The sequence below is a fragment of the Alligator mississippiensis genome, chromosome 5, assembly GCF_030867095.1.
Source record: "Alligator mississippiensis isolate rAllMis1 chromosome 5, rAllMis1, whole genome shotgun sequence".
NCBI classification, from domain to species: domain Eukaryota; kingdom Metazoa; phylum Chordata; order Crocodylia; family Alligatoridae; genus Alligator; species Alligator mississippiensis.
Window position 1 is genome coordinate 191,418,116 of NC_081828.1, and position 19,588 is coordinate 191,437,703.

A 19,588-nucleotide genomic window follows, 5' to 3' on the forward strand; every position below is an offset into this window, starting at 1 on the left:
GAGGTTCGGTGCTTGGTTGAAGGCTAGGATGGGTGGCTCTGGGAAGATCTTTTTAAGAATAGGGTCTCTTTCTAGTATGGGTTGCAGTTTTTTGAGGATTTTCCGTACAGATTCAAGGGAGGGGTGATACATCATAACCAGCGGTGTGCGATTTGTGAGGGGTTTTCTTCTGTACTGCAGCAGTTCTTCATGTGGTATCCGGGTGGCTCTTTCAAACGTGCGATCTACCTCTCTGGAGGAGTGTCCTTGCTGGGTGAAAGCCTTTTTAAGATTGGTGAGGTGGCGATCCCGGGTGTTCTGTTCAGTACAAATGCGGTGGGATCTGAGGGCTTGGCTGTATACCACAGCTTTTTTGGTGTATTTAGGGTGATTGCTGGTTCTTTACAGATATGTATGTTGGTCTGTGGGTTTATGTATACTGTGGTCTGTATTATTTATTCCTTTTATACACTGAGGACTCCCACTTCTTTAGGAAAATTTGTTATATTTTTTAAATGAGCAGCTGGTCTCTGTAGGTCTGAGGTTCATAGACAAGTGGGTAAAATAGAGAGAGAGAGAGAGAGAGAGAGGACAAAAAGGTGACAAAGAGTGTTGTTAAAAAAACAACACAAAACAAAATCAAAACAAAAACAAACAAAAAACCCCCAAAAAGCCACATACCTCAAAGCCTCTGAAAAAAAGGGCTGGATCATATAGCAGCCAGTCCCAAATGGCTCAAAGCCTCTTAAAGGGTACAGTTCTTTACAGCTTCTTTAGTGAGAAATAAACACGATACACAATATCAAGTTCTTATATAACTAATAGATTAGGTCTAAATTGGCAATGTTCACCTGGTCTCTGAGTTTGCCTGGGCTTAGAGACACAAACATCAATGTTTTTAGATAGTGTTATAAACCAGGGCATATAGGTGGTCTTGCTAGGGGTTAGTTACCTGAAGCATGGGTGTAGTCTAGGCCAGTTTCCGGGGAGCTACCATCTAGTATCAGAGCTAGATTCAGAAGTCATAGCCAAAGTCAGGACAAGCTGGGGTTGAAAGTCAAGTCCAGAGACAAGGTAAGCCAAGGGTTAAACAGGATCAGAAGCCAAAAGCTAGAGCTGAAAGGCAAACAAGATTCAGAAGCTAGGTATCAGTCAGGGAATGCAAAAAGTCTTACTGGAGTTGAAAGCTGGAGTCAGAGCCATGAGTCAAAACCAGATTAGCAAGGACGTGCATGGAAAATCAGAAGCAAGAACTTCTATTTATGTCCAGGCAAAAAGACTGCAGACTGGACCTGGCTTTTAAGGGCTGAAGCAAGTGGGGCCCACTGCTTGGGGCTTCAGGGGATTGGCTGCCTTGATTGCCTCAGTCAGTACCAGGAAGCTGCTCTGGCCTTGCTACAGGTCTGTCTTGTTCTGGGATGACTTGCCCTGATCTCTTTATTGGGACCAGCTGGGTCCAGGGTGCTGAATATGCTGCTCCTTACACCATGTGCTAATAACTATAATGATTTTCTGCAGGGACTCATCAACAATAGTTCTGGTAATCACAGTCCATTAGATATTGGAGAGTATTTAACAGGATGACATGTATATAATCTCTGTCTGGAATTTGCTCCATTCAAATGCTTTAGTAAATAGAGCTGTAACTGCCAAATCTCTCCTAAACTTGTATTCCATTCATAAATAGATATTCTAGCTCTGAAAAAAATTGCCTTCCTGGACTCCTTTTGGCAAATGGTTTTTTGTCAGGTTCATCTGATACTAGCCTTTCATAAATAGCACTGGCTCCATGAACCGTTTTACATCCATGAACTAAAACCACACACTATAATAAATGTAAGCCACTAGTATCCAGTTTAACCATACTCTTGTAAGGGGACCGCCCTGATATCCTTTCAGGAGGTATTCAGAGACAGTTTAGTTCTGCACTTACTGTCTTGTGTGTCAGGACTGTGAACTTCTTGATTAGTTCTTTCAGTTTCTCAAGCTCTTTATTATGATTTTCATTTGATAACCATTGACCATCTTTGCAGAGGAGCATTCTCAGATTGCTGGTTCAGATCGCTAGGCACAATTATTTGTCTGTTGGAACAGGCATGTTGGTGATGGCTTCAATCTTGCTGTACTCCTTGCTCTGTTAACTTTTTTCTCAATTTATTTCCATTACAACTTTAGTTCAGCAGCCTTTGTTCTTGTAAAGGTGAAAAGAACTTCTAGCCACACTCTTTTCTACTGGTTTTCCCCTAGATCCAATATCATCTCCATAGACCTTCATATCCTTTGAATCTGTGCAGTCAAAATTTTATTGCATTTTCTTTGAAACACTATGGGTACCAAACAGGAGCCAAATAGCAAGTATTTGGTAGTAGAAAATATTCTCTTTTTGACATAATTTGTTTAGTACTTTTGGGTCTGTACAGGGGTGGATCCAGAGAGGGTGTGGTTGCACCCCTCTTTCCACAGGGTAGCTTGGTGGATCTGGTTTTCCATGGTGCTGGACAACTGGGTCCCCTGCAGGCTGGACCATATCATGGGAGCTCAGTGGCACCTCCCTCCCCCTTCACCTTCCATGTATCCTTCTGGGTACAGGAAGGGGAGACTCAGGGGAGGGGGAGGTCCAGAGCTGCTCTTGTTCTGCTCTAGTTGAGGCTGTGGGGGCAGCAGCGCAGGGAGCCAGGCTGAACCAAGGACCTAGGGGATCATCATCATCATCATGGGATGATTGGCCACGATCTTGTCTTTTACCCAGAAGAGGAACCCCAGCACTTTAAAACTGGTCTCTTTAGCCTTATATCAGAGACAAACTTGTCTAGTTTTTCACATTTCATTAATACCCCCTGTTTAAAACCATCTTTTAATGTTACATTTTATAAAGAGTAGAATACTCACATTTCTGTACTATAGTAAATCTTCCCTATCTATGCTTATAACTGAAAACAAAATGTTCCAGTGCTTCACAACCAATTATTGGAGAAACCGAGGCCACTTTTTACTGCCTTCCTCTGTGCTGATAGCCATTGATTGCAGGTACAGAGGAACATCCTGTTAAACCTCCTCCAAGTTGTCTTCCATCTTTCCAGGGAGTTTCAACTAGGTAGATCTTTCAATTCAGTAGGGGCCAGTGTTTTTGGCAGAGATGCCACAAATTAAAAATCCCAGGGTCATTCCAATCCCTTTCTTTTGCCAAATGTGCTGCTCTGCTTTCTGCTGCCTGTCCCCTCTCTGATTTGCTACATGCTACACACAGATGCTGACACTTGTAGCACATATGCCACAGGTTGGCCACCCCTGTTTTAACTGCTCCATTCCACTCATGGTATTTTCTTGCTTTATTTTACTCCTGGTACCATGTGTTGTTCAGTGGTCACACACAGAACCAAGGAGTGTGACCATGTTCTGGTTCCGGTTCAGTCAGTGTCTGAGTTCTGACTGATTATCACTGTGCAACATGAGCCTCTGCACCCCACTTCAGCCAGTTCCAGTTGACTTATCTCAGACCTGTTAAGTGCAGTTTTCCATAGAGAGTGACAGTTACCTAATGCCCCTACTGATCTCAGGTGTAGGAGTGTGGCCCACGGAAAGAGAGAGCCTTGTATGCATCAGGTCTAAGTCAGAAGCAGCTCTTTCAATTCTTCCTAAAAGCTGTGGAAATTCTGGGAGTTAGAGTATAACTGTGTTGGTCTACAGGCAAAATCCTGTAACAGTGTGGAAATCCTGGAAGACGGATTCCTCCTGCTTGCTCAACCACATTGCCTTCTGTGCAGACTTCAGCTTCCAAATGGATTTCTGGCACTGCTGCGTTGAAGTAGACTTGTCTGATTTAGAAGTGGTAATGGAAGGGACTCTGCTAACGTGCCATGAACTGGTCCTAAGTCTAGGAGTAGTTTTGTTCCAATCCTGAACAATTTAGGAGACCTGTAGGAAGGGAACACTGTTACTGGCTGCTGCTCCTAATTTGCATAGGATTAGTGATTAGGACACAGTGATTATTAGGCCTGTGCGAGTTGGCAGTGATCCGATCCCACTTCAGATCCGGCCGCTTCGGCTGGCCGCGATCCGATCCAGAGCTCTGGACCAGGTTCCTGCCTCGATCTGGCCGAAGCGGCTCCAAAGCTTCGGAGCCGCCTCGAAGATTTGGCCATAGGGTATAATGGGGAATCAATTAAATATCTATAACTTTGTTGATTTTTGTCCTATTTGGATGAAATTTTCAGGATTGGTAGCCTCTGCTGAGAGCATGACATCTGCCAAATGTCAAGAAGAACGGTGAAGGGGTTTGGGAGGAATTGTACCCCAAATTCTTGAAAGCCAAACTCATGTCACGGCTGTGTATTACACCACAGGGGGTAAAAATGGCAAGGGTGATGGCCCCTGGTGAAGCCACAGAGCCTGCCAAGTTTCAGGAAGATTGGTGCAGGGGTTTGGGGGAAACTGTACCCCAAATTCATGAAAGCAAAACTCCTGTCACATCTATGCGTTACACCACAGGGGGTTCAAAACTGCAGGGATGGTAGCTGTTACTGAGACCACAAAGTCTGCCAAGATTCAAGAAGATCGGTGCAGGGGCTTGGGGAGAACTGCACCTCAAGCTGCGGACAAGCAAAACTCATGCCATGGGTGACACTGTGTGTTAAGGCGCAGCGGGGTGACAGCTGCAGGGATGGTGGCCCCTGCTGAGGCCACACCGCCTGCCAGCTGTCAAGGATATCGGTGCAGGGGGGTTCTGGGGCCTTGCACCTCTAGTGCTGACAGGCAAAACTCATGACATGTGTACAGTTTCAAGAATTTGGGGTGCAGTTTCCCCCAAATCCCTACACCAATCTTCTTGAAACTTGGCAGGATTCATGCTCTCTGCAGAGTCTACTACACCTGAAAATGTCATCCAAATCGGACAAAAACAACAAAGTTATAGATATTTTATTGTTTCCCCATTATACCCTATGGCCGGATCTCTGAGGTGGTTCCGAAGCACTTCAGGAGCTCCGAACCGCTTCGGGAAGCCTAACAAGGCCAGCGCTTTGACCTGGACATGCTGCTTCGGACCCCAAAGCGTCTGAAGCTTCTCCAGATCCGAAGCTCTGTCCAAAGCCTCGCACAGCCCTAGTGATTATAGCTATAGCAGTATTTTAGCTTGAAAACGTCTTAAGACTGGGACCATATATTTGTAGGGTGCATAGTGGTTTAGGTCTGGGGTCTCCAGGCGTTGTCACAATAAATGAAAAATATTATTGCTTCTAAAATGCAAAATAGATGGCCATGCAATTATTGGCGTACCCATTCACATTTACAAGAAGTTGTATTATGTCTATAAGATATGGAAGGAAGGTAAACTTATACCAGACTCACTGCAAGCTGGCTGAGCTTTCAGAGAATATGAAGTTATCATTTTTACTAAAAAGTTTGAAATAAAAAAATTTCTTTTCCCTGAATTTCACCATGCCCCTTCCATGGAACTGCCAAAGTCATTACCTCATACTACAGTGCACTGCAGAGATTGCTCACACATGCACACACAGGTGATTTTTTTCCCCTTTTTTTTTAAGTCTTCCTAGCTCTTTGAAATTAATATAACCAGACTGCTGAAAGATTAGCAAAGACCAGAAAGACTTTAATAGCTGTTCCTGGGTTTGGCCGACATATTTATTCAGCACTTCCCAGTGCCACTGAAAGGCTGCAGTGTTACTGCACGTAACATAATGGCTATCCTATAAACTTCAGACAGCTAAGCTGCAGGTTGACTGCAAGCAGGGCAGAGACGAAGAAAAGTGTTTAGTTTGGGTGAGGAGCACGCCCTGTATTTTGGCAGCCTGAGCTTCGAATTCATATTCTGATTTACTGTAGTTAGCAGGGAAGGCTGTATCAAGTCCTCATAGCATGTGGTAACATTTAACTGTATAAACCTTGGGATCATATTCAAGCGCTGCCTGTGGTGATCAAAGCTAATAAATTGTACTTTTTATAAGGGGGATAACTGTTGCAAAAAAAATCAAACTAATTTAAGCTATAGCCAAAGGAGAGTGCCTTGTTTTGACTCTGCTATAAAACAAAGGAAGCAATGGCTATATTCTTTTGTTTGTTTCTTTTAAGAGACTGTTTTTTGGAGCCCCTATTTTAAAATAAACGGGGCAAACTCTCGTGCACTTTGTGTAAACACATTTGGACTCTTTGAAGCTGAGGATAATGAGTGTGATAACAGATGAATGTTTATACTCCACAGGCTTGTTGTTTTCTTAGCTGAACTCAGAAGACTGTAAAGTTCTTTTTCTATTGCAAGTGGATTTCTGAATTAATCTGAGCCATAGTGGAAAGGATGGGGCCCCGATCTGACTTCAGTAACTGGATGACTTTTGTCTTCATCCAACAATCTTGAATTGTTTTAGTTTCAGTGTATTTATGCCAATGTGGAATTTAGCCTTATTGTTTCAAAAGAGGGCAGAACTTTTCCTTGGCTTATCCGTGATCTCAGCTAAACATTTGTTGAATATTCATCTCTGTAGTATTAACCAAAAATACTCTGCAATGCCAAAGGCCCTTCCTGGATCTTGTTCTGTTTTAGGATGCAGACTGACTATATATGCTTTCCCTGACCCAACAGGCCTGTGAGAATTTGAAGTTAGCTGCTGACTTTGGAAAGAAAAGTAAGTCAGGTTGCACTGCTTTTTCCACTCATTAGTGCTGTAGAGCCAACACAGCAAAAGGAACTGAGCAGGGACTTATCCATTTGTGCATCAACAGAATTGTTGCCTTTGTTCCAGCTGTACAAAACTGTACAAAAATGGAGAGAACTTCCTCTGCTAGGCCTCAGTTTGAGTTTCCAGAACTAGCAGCAAGTAACTCCTTGCCTTCATAACTCCACTACCTGTATAGATGAAACCAGGGAGCCCCCACTGCACCGTTTATTCACAGTCACTCTTCAGTGCAGAACGGTGCTCCAAGATCCACACACTTAATGGAATCACTGAGAGCCACCCACACTAGTCTGACATCCCAACACCGTGCATTTTATGAGAGTGTAGCTAGAGGAGGGAAAGCCTCCCTCTGTCTCACCCTCAGCTTCAGCTACTGGTAGGATATTCCCCTTGCTGGCTTTCATGTCAGACAACACTTGTTAATTCTTCTGTACTTGGCACTCTAACCAAGTCCCTGCTGTCTGTGAATATGGAAAGATGAAGAAATTATACCAATTTAAAAAGGGGAGTAGAAGGGGAACTTACCATAAGCCAGCCATTCCACAGTAACTGTTTTGTAGCTCACAAAAGCTAAACCAGGGCAGTTTGCCTCTGAATGAACCAACTTCTAAATGAAGCTTAAGTTTAGCTTCCACTTATTGTAGGATAAAGTGGACACACAAAACGGTTACTGTGGATCTGTTGATGTGTAGCAAGTCCCCTCTTCCCCCAGCCCCCTTAAACGCTCTCTCCATTCTCTGTGAAAGGAGATGTGCCTTCGGGAGCAACGCTTGCTCAGAGTCCCAGTCCTGTAGTAATAACTCACAGTCAAGTGCTTCTTTAATACGTAGGAGGCTGGAGATATCAATCAGGAGTTTGACCTGGATGGCTCCCCCATGCTCTCTTGCACCTTTTACAGGCCAGCTTTTATGTTGCGGTTATTTATTTTAAACGGACTCTCTAGGGCTGCCCCGTGCAGCTATTTTAGTAATTTCCTCTGGTGAGTTCCTCCAATTGTTTGGCTGGCATTGTCTGATTCACTGAGTCACATTTCCTCCTGCGCGCTTGCTCACAGATGGGAAAAACGCCTCCTGCTAATTTTCCTTTGTTAACTGAAGCATCCTGAAGTAATTCAGCCTTTAACACCACAAAGACCAGGCTTAACATTTGCAGTACCCAGCCTTGCAGGTGCCTGAGCTTTTTTGAGCAGGCTAAAGACATAATGGAATAGGTCTGGGAAGTGCCAAGGGTGGCTGTACGGTGCATTCATTTTGTATTAGCAATGCAGTGAGCACAAGCATTTTTGTGTTTCTGGCTTTCAACATGTATTAAGGAACCATGTTTAAAGGGGCCTAAATCCATAGCCTGGACTCTAAACCCCCTGTAAAACATGCAGATATTTATACCCTGTCTGATATGCTCATGTTCTTTGCTACTGCTGAATATCAGGTGCTGTATCATTGTGCTCTGCTTTGCTTAGCCTGTGATGGCAATGGTGCCAGGGGGCGCTTGTACACATGATGGTGGGGCCATGTACACATGACAAATTGTCCCATTGTAGATAAAAACATTGTAGATGTACACATGCACAATGTTTTTATGTCTGGCAGCAGGAGAAGGCGGCAGGGATGGTGCACAGGATGCTGGAAGCCCAGGCAGGCTCACAGAAGCTCAGGTTTGGAAAGCTTCCGGTGCACGGTGCACCATCCCCACCATCTTCTCTGGCTGTCAGCATGCCTAGCTGCCCTTCTGCTGCTTTCCTAAACTGCCCCAGGGAAGACAGCCTATTCCCAGGCAGTGGGATGGCGTGGGGACAGTGCATGGGCCAGTGGAAGCCTGCCAAGCCCGAGCTTCCCTGAGCGCACTGAGGCTTCTAGCACCCCGTGCACTGTTGGATCTGTTGGGTGCCGCCTGTGAGCTGGGCCAGCAACTGCCCAGCTAGCACCCCACCTGGGTGGCCCCACCACTGTGGAGGGAAGCACTGGGCACCCCTGCAGCTCACGACCCAGCAGCAGCTCACACAGGCAGGCTTCTCCAAGTGGGGGGGTGGAGGGGGGAAACCCAGTGAGGGACCCAATCTTTTTTTTTCCCCACCCCCCTCGCGCAGCCTGCCTGCCACTCCTGCAGCTGGGGGGTGAGCTGCTGTTGGCCCCTGGGCTGCAAGGGGCCCCAGTCTTTCCCTCCACAAGTACGGTATCCACCAAGGCTGCCCAGGTGGGCTGCTAGCAGGTACATGCTGTCTGGTGAGGGGGCACCACCACTGTGGAGTGAAGGTCCAGAGCCCCCCACAGGTCAGGGGCTGCCAGCAGCTCCCCCCCCCCCACAGGAGAGGTGGGCAGGCTCTGCTGGGATGAATAAAAGGATCGGGCTCACTGCTCCCCTCCCCTCCAGTGAAGCCGGCCTAGGGCAGGGGCGGGGTGTCACTGTTACATCACAGTGATGGAAGCCCCTAAATTGAAGTGGTGGGTCACAATTAAAACCCCACAAATTAAGAACTCACTGTTTCAGCTTAGGGGAACTATAATCCCCTCACATGTACAAGTGCCCGGGGAGATAACAGCCTCTTCTGTTCCCCCACTCCTTTTCCTCTGCCACATGCTGCTGCTAACATAAGTCTTTGGTTGGAGCTGGGAAAGAACAGAGAACATTCGTTAGTGCTGCCACCTCTCTCCTGCTTTAGATTGTTTCTTCAACCTTACCCCTTTTTCAGGAATTTGTCCCCCAGATCAATCCTGTCCCCTGCTTCCCTGCCCCCACTCCAGATCTGTTCCCCCTCTGCTGCAGTTCTGCATTCAGCTATCCAAAGCCTTCACCAGAGTCTCCTTTACTTTCCTGGTTGGGGAACAGCAGCAGCAGCAGGGATTTTTCAGTCCTTTACCCCTTTCCCACATCAGTCAGACAGAGGGAAAGGAGAATAGAACTGTCCTGTTGCTCAGGGAGCAAAGGAACCCTAACCTGCTGGTTCTCTATGTTCCCTCTTCCTCCTTTCCCTTTCCCTTCTGTGAGAATGGCATCAAGGTGTGCCTGTACCAGCCCTGACTGGCTGCTGTGCCCCTAGGGGAGGGCAGTGGAGCAGGCCATCAGTTAGAGGGACTTTTTGCCCAGATAGTTCTGAAGACAAAGCATCTCCAGCTGCCTGGCTCAATAACATTTCTTAGAATGACTCCTTCTGTGACCTAACACTCACTTAACTCTGGGTCTCAGGGCTAGTACCACCAAGTCTACCCCAGCTGTGGATAACAAGGTAACAGCAGATGAGCTAGCCTTCCCAGCTGTGCCTGCAGGGGCTACTGAACTGGCTATTAGGAGCTGCTCACAGGTGTTTAGGGCTTCACTTAGCAGTTGGGCTCAAGCTAGGGAAAACTGAGCTTTTCTTTTTGTGCTGCTGCTACTTAGCTGGTTCCTGCTTCTAGGTCATCCTTTGGCCTGCTTTCTGGGTTTCCTATATTTTGGCTTTTATAGATGGTCCTGGCATTGGAATGCTTCTAGGTCCAGATCCGGGCCCTAACAAGTGAGTGTCTATACTAAATCATGGCAGGTCTATAGGTATAGCTCTGAAAAAGATGTTGTGTTCCATGAGTGTTTTCCATTGTTTTTGTGTGCTCTTAGTAATGTGACCTCAATTCAAGACAGTGCAGTTAGGCAATTCACACTAATAGCTGTGCCAAAGTCATTTCTGCAATTTTCAATACACCTAGAAATTGGGCTTACAAGATTACTCTGGAGAGACCTCCAGTCAGCTTTGCTGTCAGGAAACTTTGTCTGCCATTTACTCTACTCTAAATTCTTCTTTGCTCAGCTTCATTCCATTAGTCCCAGTTATGCCACCTTGGTCCCTCCTTTTCCTAAAGAAAGGAGGTATTTCTCCCTTTCAGACACTTATCAGCTATCCAAGCAAAGAGTTAGATCTGGGAATAAGGCATGAAAGTCCCTTGCCAACTGATTAGAGGAGACCCAAATTCCATCATGGGGAAGACCAAAAGCTGAGTTCATAAGATTAGGTGAGTGTTGCTAGGTAGACCCCCTGGAAAACAGGGTAGGTTACAAACAGTAAAGTGCATGTAGCCTGTCTAGCAATGAAATGAGTATTGCATCTGTGCAACATATGTCATTTGGAAATGAATGCACACACCTGGTGTGTATGCTTCATGCAGACCAATGTGATTCTGGGGCAAATGAACTGTTACTGAGCAATAAAAGCACCTAAAATACCTAACTATATGTGACTTGCAGTTTGGAATGGGCCTCAGAGAAATAGTACAGATTTTATCCCTTTGTTGTATTCTCTCTTTTTTCCCTTAAAGAAAAACCTACTTTTTTCAGAGCACAAGGTTGATGTGTGACTAATGCTTCTGCCTGCTCACTAACAGCATCCCTTAGGCAAGCTGGAGGTCAGTGCACCTATTGGTTGTTTTGTTAATGAATAATACTTCTTAGCTGCAAATTGCATGGGCATGATTAATCCTCAGTAAGGATGGTAAGATGCAGCCTCTGCATTTTCTAGATCGGGAACTCAAGGCAGACAACTGCACTAGCACCACAAAGGGTGTTGGTTTCCTGAAGAAATAGCACACGGGAGTTTCTAACTCTCTAACCTGGGTGTCAGTGACTTGGCTTTTCTCCTTTTCATCACAGAGGACATCAAGCAAATGGCCTGTCTCTACAGTAGATTCAGTAAGTTTGCTTAGGTTCTTCACAGCTTCTCTGTGAGAGGAAAATGGAATATTTCTCCTCCTCCACATGCTGGAGAAAGTGACCCAGCACACGTCGTTCTGAAAGCTTCGGCTCAGAATTCTTCTGGGGAGTTACTAAGATCATTGCCCAATTGCAGAGAATAATTATCATTTCTGTCAGAGTGACCCTGATGTTTCTTATTAGTATCAATGATACATGGGGAAACCTGCACTTCAGAGAAAGCAGATGGTAAAGGGGCCCCTGAGAGTACTAGGAGAGAAGAATGGTCCTAGTGCCTTTGATAGGAGCATCTGCCTCCTCCGTGTCTGTATAGCATAGCTGAGGCAGTACAGGGGGAGAACCTTTGGCATATGGAGAATTGGGAGTTAGTGGGAAAAGAGATGTAAAAAGAAAGATGAACTGGAAGAAGGTAGAAAGAGACCCTAGCTTGAAAATGTTGCAGGTGAAGGATTCCCCACTAAACAAAATTCAATTTTGTTCTGTTCAGCTTCCTTTAGGGGCCTTATCGTTGTAGTATCTGAGTACTTCTTTTAAGAGAAAATTTCCCTTTGCCACCACTAACAGGCATTTTATACTTGTTAAACTGGCCGCTAGAGGGCAGAGGTGCACATGCTGCCAGGCTTCCTTTACTACTCCTATCTCTGCCTTTCTTTGGGGGCAGGGGCTAGCTGAATGGAAATGCACTGTCCTTTTAAACGTTGCTGAATCGGGGTTGCATTCATTTGTTACAAACCCGCTCAGTGTCCCAAGAACTGCAAGTGGTTGAGGGGAATTTTAATAGCTCTTTTCTCAACCAGGAAATGTGCATTATGCTCAGAGCACCTGCTGGGAGACAGAAATATAGCGTGAGCGCATTGGATCCATCCAGAGAAGGTGGATCCAATCTGCACTAAACGAGAGCAGCTCTCAGAGGTAAAGTAATCAGATTTCTGCTGCTTTTTCTGCATGACACAAAAGTCACAGCATGGTGAGGGGATGCGAAGGAAATCCTGGTTACCCTCAGTCTCTTCAGCCCAGTTGAGCTTGACAAGGGCAGGTGAAGAAGGCCCTTCAAATCTGATTTTATTCTTCCTGCCTGACAAGGGACCTCCAAGATGTTTTACAAATAGGATGTGTTCCCCCTTTTTCAAGTAGGGGCGGAGAAAGATGGGCCTACTTGTCTAGAGTAATTTTTAAGACTTTTTTAATGGTGAAGGAATTGGAGGCACAGTCCCATCTTTCTCAAATATTAGGTCTCATTCATATGATGCTCTTGACTGGGGGTCTGAGCCCATCTCTCCTCCTCCTCCTCCTCCTCCTCTTGAAGCCTCTCCTTGGCCAGAGCTCAGTGCCCCGTGGCTAACAGCTGCTACGGGTTCATGCCGGGCCTCGCTGGTGACCTCCTGTGAGTTTACTGAAGGCAGTAGCAGCTGAAGGCTGCACCTCCAGGTGCCAGTAGCAACCTCTTAAACCTGGAGGGCACAATAGGGAGGGCTCACTGTCTAAATCAGCCACTCAAGTGCACATAAGAAGAGTTCAGGAATTGCATTTCTTCTTGCCATCATCTTCCACTATAGAACACCCAGGAAATCCTTGTAAAGAAAGACCCATTAAACTACTGCTGTTTGCAGCCATTAATTCCATCTCCACCAGACGGTAGCAGGGAAGCTGTTTTCTGCTAAGCACGGTGTGCCCTCAGCTGTGTGGTCCTGTGAGTTATATGTACACACAAGACATTCCTTTCCCTCTAACATAAAGTGCCTGTTTCTTAAAGGGTCTTGGATTTTATTTCCTCACAAAAACAAGATTTAGAGTCTGGCACAAGCTCACCAAGACCAGGAAATTCAGATGTGGGGCAGAAACACCCACCTTGCAACTGTTAAAGGGGGTACTGTATCAGTGCATACCTGGGGGCCCCTCTGGCTTTAGATTGTTTTTGCTCAAATTCCTAGGGATTTTATGTTGAAATAGGTTTGTATGTATGTGCAGTAACTGAACGGTCAGATTTTCCAGTCGGTTCTCTGCAACTCTGCTGGAGCTCTAGGGGCTCCACGCCCCTACAACTTCTTAGTATCTCTCACTTTATGCATCTATATCACCGTCAACATTCTTGAAGATTAGGAAGTTTTGGGACTCTGTTCTTGCCTGAACTCAAACTGTTCATTTTGGAATCCCATGAAAAGTTGAAGTTTGTGGTTAAAGTGCAGGACTGAGAGTTGGGAAGTCTATGCTCTTTTCCCAGCTCTGCTATAGATTTCCTGCGTGACTGAAAATTGGGAATGGAAAGTTGAGCAATAGAAGGCATTTTTCCCTTTTTATTTGCTGCTCCATACCCCACCACAGTCCTTTCTGAAACTGAGGAAATTAGAGACCAGAAATCAAGTCTCCTATACAGCTATATAGAGTAGTGCCTGCAATGTCACTGGTTGCCCTTGATTGTTAAAGGTGAGCTTCCCCACGTAATCAATAGTTAGGGTGTAAATTACAGACCAACAGGTGCTAGGCTTTTTCAAGTGCTGACAGGTAGCACACCTATGTTTTACTGAGCTTAGTCCAGGTGGATGCCAGTGCAACTGCACTCTCTAGCCTAGGTATACAATGCTGCAGGCCATATGAAATGTTTAGTACCTCATAATCTTTAATATGTTTGTCCTCCCAACAACCCCATTTTACTAGCAGGGAGCTGAGGGACAGAAGGCTAAGTGATATACTCAACCCATCTATTTTTCCATCCGGAGAAGGTAGACAAGTTCTTTCAGTGTTGGATTCATCATGTGTAGCCTTGGCAGAATTCAACTTTTAATTTATCATTTCAACAGATAATACCAATGTTTATTTTTAAGTATGTATTGTGGTTTTTATCTATTTAAATTAAACTTAATAATATAAAGATCTTCCACCTTTGGGATGGCAAAAAAACCCCCAAGCCCCCAACTAAACAACACGAAAAACAACCCAACAACAACAAAAAGGCCAAGAAAACACCAAAACTTGTATCCTTTCTGATTTGAGTCTCTCTCTCCACATACCAGCCTCACCAGTAGGCTGCTTTGCTTCTTTTTACAGTTTTTCCCCAGTTCTCTGCAGCTCGGTTGTCGCATTCAGGCTTCAAGAGCTCCCTGCTTCTGGTTCCAGTTCCCTCCAGCCCACTTTCCCACACCTGTGAACAAACAGCTAATTGCTTGATTGATGTGTCAGCTCCCTGTGCTCCAGCCTGCAGCTCCCTTCTGTTCTCCTCTCTTTTCAGGTAACAATGGTGTTTTTTTCATTGGTTTATGAGTGTGAGGTGAAGTCAATGTTTACCCATGTTTACCAAGAAAAAATGAATTCTGCCATGCCTAATCATATAACAGGTACAATGCTGAATAAGGTCAGCTGTGTTACTGAACTGACTCCTTGAAAATCAAGGGATTGGTTTTAAAATATTGGGGCCCAATTATTTTATCAAACTATTATGATAAATGGCACTCTTAATTTCATTGGGGTTGCTTCTGATTTTCACTGGATGAGTGAGATTTGAATATGGCCTGTGGGATCTATATACGAAGCTATTCCTGAGCTGACACCTTTATTTTTATGGGGGCTGCTCACCTTCAGGATCTCCATGACCAGGGCAGTTCTGTAAAGCCCTGTAACACATCTTCTAATTGCTGGCAAAGCCAGGTTTCAGTCACAGGTTGGCTTTCTTCTTGCATTGTTCTTCTACAGCAGTGGGGCCACCCTTTGTGGCAGGCATGTCACACGTTGGCCCCACACCCTCCCTGAATCACTCTTCCTTTTCCCTTACCTGATCAGCTGCTGTTTCTGCTCCCTGTCCTCATGCTTCTTGCATAATCTGCTGTTCTGCTTTCTGTCCCCTACCCTAACTGCCACTGTTCTGCCTCCCTTCTGCGCCACACGCACAGGCTACTTGTGCCACTTACGGCATGCTTACTGCAGGTTGGCCACCTCTATATGGGGTTCCTTGCTAGTGAAATGCCAGCTCTGTACCTGAGAGCTGGAATCCTCACACTTTTTAGGCCTGTCATCCCATGCTCGACTTTCACTCTGATGTTCCCCAGGATCCTTTGGATTCGTTCTTACAGCACTTCAGACTATGGACTCATGGAGCAGTTATTTAAAGGCTAAAAGGGGATGGGCTTTAATGCGCATCAGCTATTCTGTGGTTACTGCCCATGACTATGCATTACCCAACATTAAGTGGAAGCTAAACTACAATGGCTTAGCCCTCAAGGAAGGAGAGCAGTAAGTTGTTGTGGTTCAGTTTCCACTGACCACAGAGTAAGAGCATGCACAGTGATCTCGGAACAGCTGATGTGTGGGGAAAACCCTATGGTAAATTATTCACATGTCCGTACTCTGAAGAAACTGCTAGAGGAATTAGTATTGTCGTTTACTGGGGAGGCCTAGGGAGCTAACAACAGTTTACCAGTGCAATTCAGAGTCATACTATTGACTTGAATGGCATTCTTTCAGACTGACAGAATTTGGCTCCTGGTATCTAAAGACAGCTATCTCTTCAGTAGATGAAAGGCCAATTTGGGATGAGATTCACAGTCACAACAGACAGTTACCAGTGGCCTCTGTGGAAGTCATGACTGACAAGGTGAAAAATCTGTGTCTAAGCAAGTCTAAATCTGTACTTTTCATTCTGGACTGTGGTTGAGCTGCATTGTTTCTTGATGATTCCTTTTTAATGTTGTTGTACTTCAATAACATGCACGTAGGTGGGTATTCTGTTATGAAGATATGTCCTGCTGCACCACTGCTGCCAAATCACATGGTTAGCATTAGAAATGCTGAACAGCCCTCGGAGATGAATATTATTTAGCATTTGGTAATGCACTAAATGGCTGCTGGTTTGAAAGACAACTGGCCTCATTCCACATACTTTAAAGACACAGTGCAAGATGCTTTCCATTCTTCATGCATTTTAGTTTTTCCCTCTACTCATTTCCTTTTAAAGTCACTTGCAGTTCTGTAAGGAACAAAAAACCAGGCAATTATAAGTTATGTGTTGGATGTACGAGCCTACTGCAAAGGATCCTGGGAGGACATAGTTATACAAGATACTCAGCAAACAGATCAAAAAGACTGACCCTGCTCCAAAGAGCTTGCTTAGTTACCAGACTTGTAATGCAGAGAATTTGTAAACTCTGACAAACAAGCCAAACAAGTGTTTTAAGTGAGGGGGGGAGCAAATGGCCAGACATCATAGCAATGGACACGTAGTGGTTTGTTAAAAATTGTTAAAACAAAGGAACACGCCTGTTACTTTGAACTTGTATCTTTTTTGCTCTTAAAAACTAAAATGGTAATGTGAAGGAAAGCCCATGTGACAGACTGAAGTCGGGTTTCTTTAAACCTCACTCTGCACTTCCAGGGGAGCTTAGCTAATGCAATGTGGCAGCTTCACAAGGTACACTGCAGGATTCCTGCGTTTTTAGAGACTAGCCAAAGACAAGCCTGGAGATGTGGGAAGTGCCAGTGTTTCTGCAGTCCTGGCTCCCGCACCTTTTTTCACTTAAATCTTTTCTAAACAATGCACATACAGTATCCAACTTGGAAAAAGGCTTGACTGACCCCTTGTGAAGTTGGCTCTAGCCCTTTTCTCATTCCAGTTGTGTGTCATTATTGTATATGAATAAGTGGTAACTACTTACATGTGGGAAATAAAGTAGTGGATCAGTCATGAAAGCAAGCCCAAGCTATTAGGCTGGAAGCCTTCCTCATAATTTCCACAAAATTCTAGTTTCAGTTGTGTCCTGTGTTGTTCTGCAGAGTGAAATCCTGGATGATTTTGATCATTTAATTTTTGTAATAATCACTTTCCTGATGCAGGTTTGAACAGCCCCAGCAAGAGGGTGGTGGATGCTGAAGTTCAAGCATAAATGTCAAGAACTGGTGAGTTCACAATTAATAATACTTAGGCTAGCTAGTTGCAATTACCACAATGTGGCAATTTCTGAACTTTTTTTTTAAGGCCTATGGAAAAATAGTCTCAGTCTGCCAAATAAATTAATAGATCATAAGGACAGAAGGGGCTATTATAATCATTTAGTCTGATTTTTCTGTGCAGCTCAGGCTATGGCTCATAGGTTTTATCTGTGTTCCTGTAAGATGCAGGCAGTGTTTAAGATACAATAAATAAAGCAAATAGTTTTAAAGTAAATATATGCTTTGTCTGATATAATCTGTGTTGGTTCTGTCTACTACATGGCTGGTGGTCCCCTTGCCCCCTCACACAGAGGCACAGAACATTATGATGTAGGGGACAACCTATGAATGGGTTATAAACTTATGACAGCTGTAAATATCTATTCTTCAGCAGTACCAAAAAGTATCCCCTGTGGATAAAGGAAAGGTGGGATAACCTGAAATTAACATGTAGAGGCAAAGTTCCACATGTCAAATCAACCAGGGATTTGCTAAATGAGCTGTCTTGTATGAACAGCTTGAATTGAGATACTTACTGATGATTCCCAGTGGTATGAAGACTTTACACTGACATGCAGCAAACTATAAACTTTGCTTACTAAAGGAAGCACATAATAGACTTCCACTCAGCTGTGTAGTTACCTAAGCAGAAGTGATATTTCTCAAGGATTACTTTGAATTTCAGGATCAATTTTAATTACATAAATGAGGAAATACTGTGATGACTAATAAGATTCTAGCCTAAGCTAAACTTATTATGTGGCAATTAGAAGAGGAATTCATTTATCCACACCTGCATTCAATAGTTTTGCTTTACTAATGGCACTGTTATTATCCAGGCAGGGAAACTTATGGGTTTGCAACTTTTATTACCTACAAGAATTCTGTACTTTAGAAACTTGGGTTTTCATTTAGTTGTAAGATCTACTTTTGAGGAACAATATATGAAAAGATGACCAAAAAAATTGCCTGCAGTTAACATTTTTCCCTTTTATGGAAAAGAAAGCATCGGACAGCTTTGAAAGCAAAGAAACAGCTGAGGGAAACTAAGAGAAATGGAACCTTGGATAAAACCAATGGAAAAAGTAATGAAAGAAAAATGTAACACAAGAGCATGTATAAACAAGACAGGCAGAAAAAATAGTCAGTGATTTGTATTGTATAATATGCCATTATGTTAATGTAGATTTTAAAGATATTATTACAGCTGAAGAGATTGGTAACACAGGCAGACATCTACTGTTGCTTTTCTAAACCTCAGAAATGTAAGGGGTACCTTTTTTTTCCCCTCAGCTGTGCCTCCATCTCTATTTACTTGGGAAGTTAGCAGCACAGGTATTTACAATAACTTGATTATCTTTATCTATCATCCCTGACAAAGGCAAAGAGTCAATCAGGGAAGGACAAAATCATCTCTGAATCCTACTTCATAGCAGATGCATTTTTGTACTCATGCAGGCACCACTACATGGGTAGAAGTACAGGATCACTTAGAAGCTGCTTGGCTTTGTACAAGAGTACCTCTTTTTTTTTTTTTTTTTCTTTAATGGTGTTGCACACCTGGGGAATTGCCTTGCTTATCAAACTGAGAGTGGAACTGGATCCACTTAGCTCTAGGTCACTGTTATGAAAGTGCCCTTGATAGGTCCTCTGCTTTCATGTGTAAAATGAAATGGTGGTCACAGCCTACTTAGCGAGCTTGTGTCTCAATCCCCGTTGGCAGTCTCAGCAGGAAAGTCTGGGATTAATAAGCATCAGGATAGATCTATCTTTTTACACCAGGTATGGACAAAGTGGGTTAGGGATTAGTGCTAGTGACCTGGTATTGCTAGTGTACACACTTACTCCTGTGTAAGTAGACCAAAGGCTTCAGTCTCCACAGCTATCTGTCTGTTGTCTTTCTCAAACCCTCATTTCATCTTAAAAGCCCATGACCAGCTCAAATATATATGCAAAATAATGCCTGTTTAAGAGCCTCAGCCTCCAGGACAGCTGTCTATATTTTTAATTCTGCTTTAAAACAAACTAACGTCCCAGGCTGGGCATGGAAGATGCTCAGAAATGGGTGCCAGAGAACATTATTGTGCCCAGTGAGTATGTCATGAGGAAGTTCAAGATTGGAGGCATGGAGGGCATCAGGGCATGGAGGTTGCTAATCAATTATGTGAATCTGTACTGTTAATTTAAAACCTTCTGCCTCAAACATTTGGATTTCAATAATTGCCCCAAATTGTCTTTCCAAATGCACCAATAGAACAATTGTTGATAATTTTTTACCTCTCTGTTCCCTGTCTGCTAGGCTAGGGACAGAAGTTACACATAAACCCGTT

The 19,588-nt window shown here is 44.2% G+C and overlaps 1 protein-coding gene across 3 annotated transcripts in view; it reads left to right on the forward strand.

The window, feature by feature from the left end:
* The first annotated feature begins 14,481 nt into the window (after window positions 1-14,481).
* Window positions 14,482-19,588, forward strand: part of JCAD (junctional cadherin 5 associated) — a 151,669-nt gene continuing 146,562 nt past the window's right edge. For all 3 annotated transcript variants that reach the window (XM_014609036.3, XM_059729124.1, XM_059729125.1), the window contains exons 1-2: window positions 14,482-14,568; window positions 17,163-17,225. The gene's annotated coding sequence lies outside the window, so the exon portion shown is untranslated. The remainder of the gene's footprint in view (window positions 14,569-17,162; window positions 17,226-19,588) is intronic.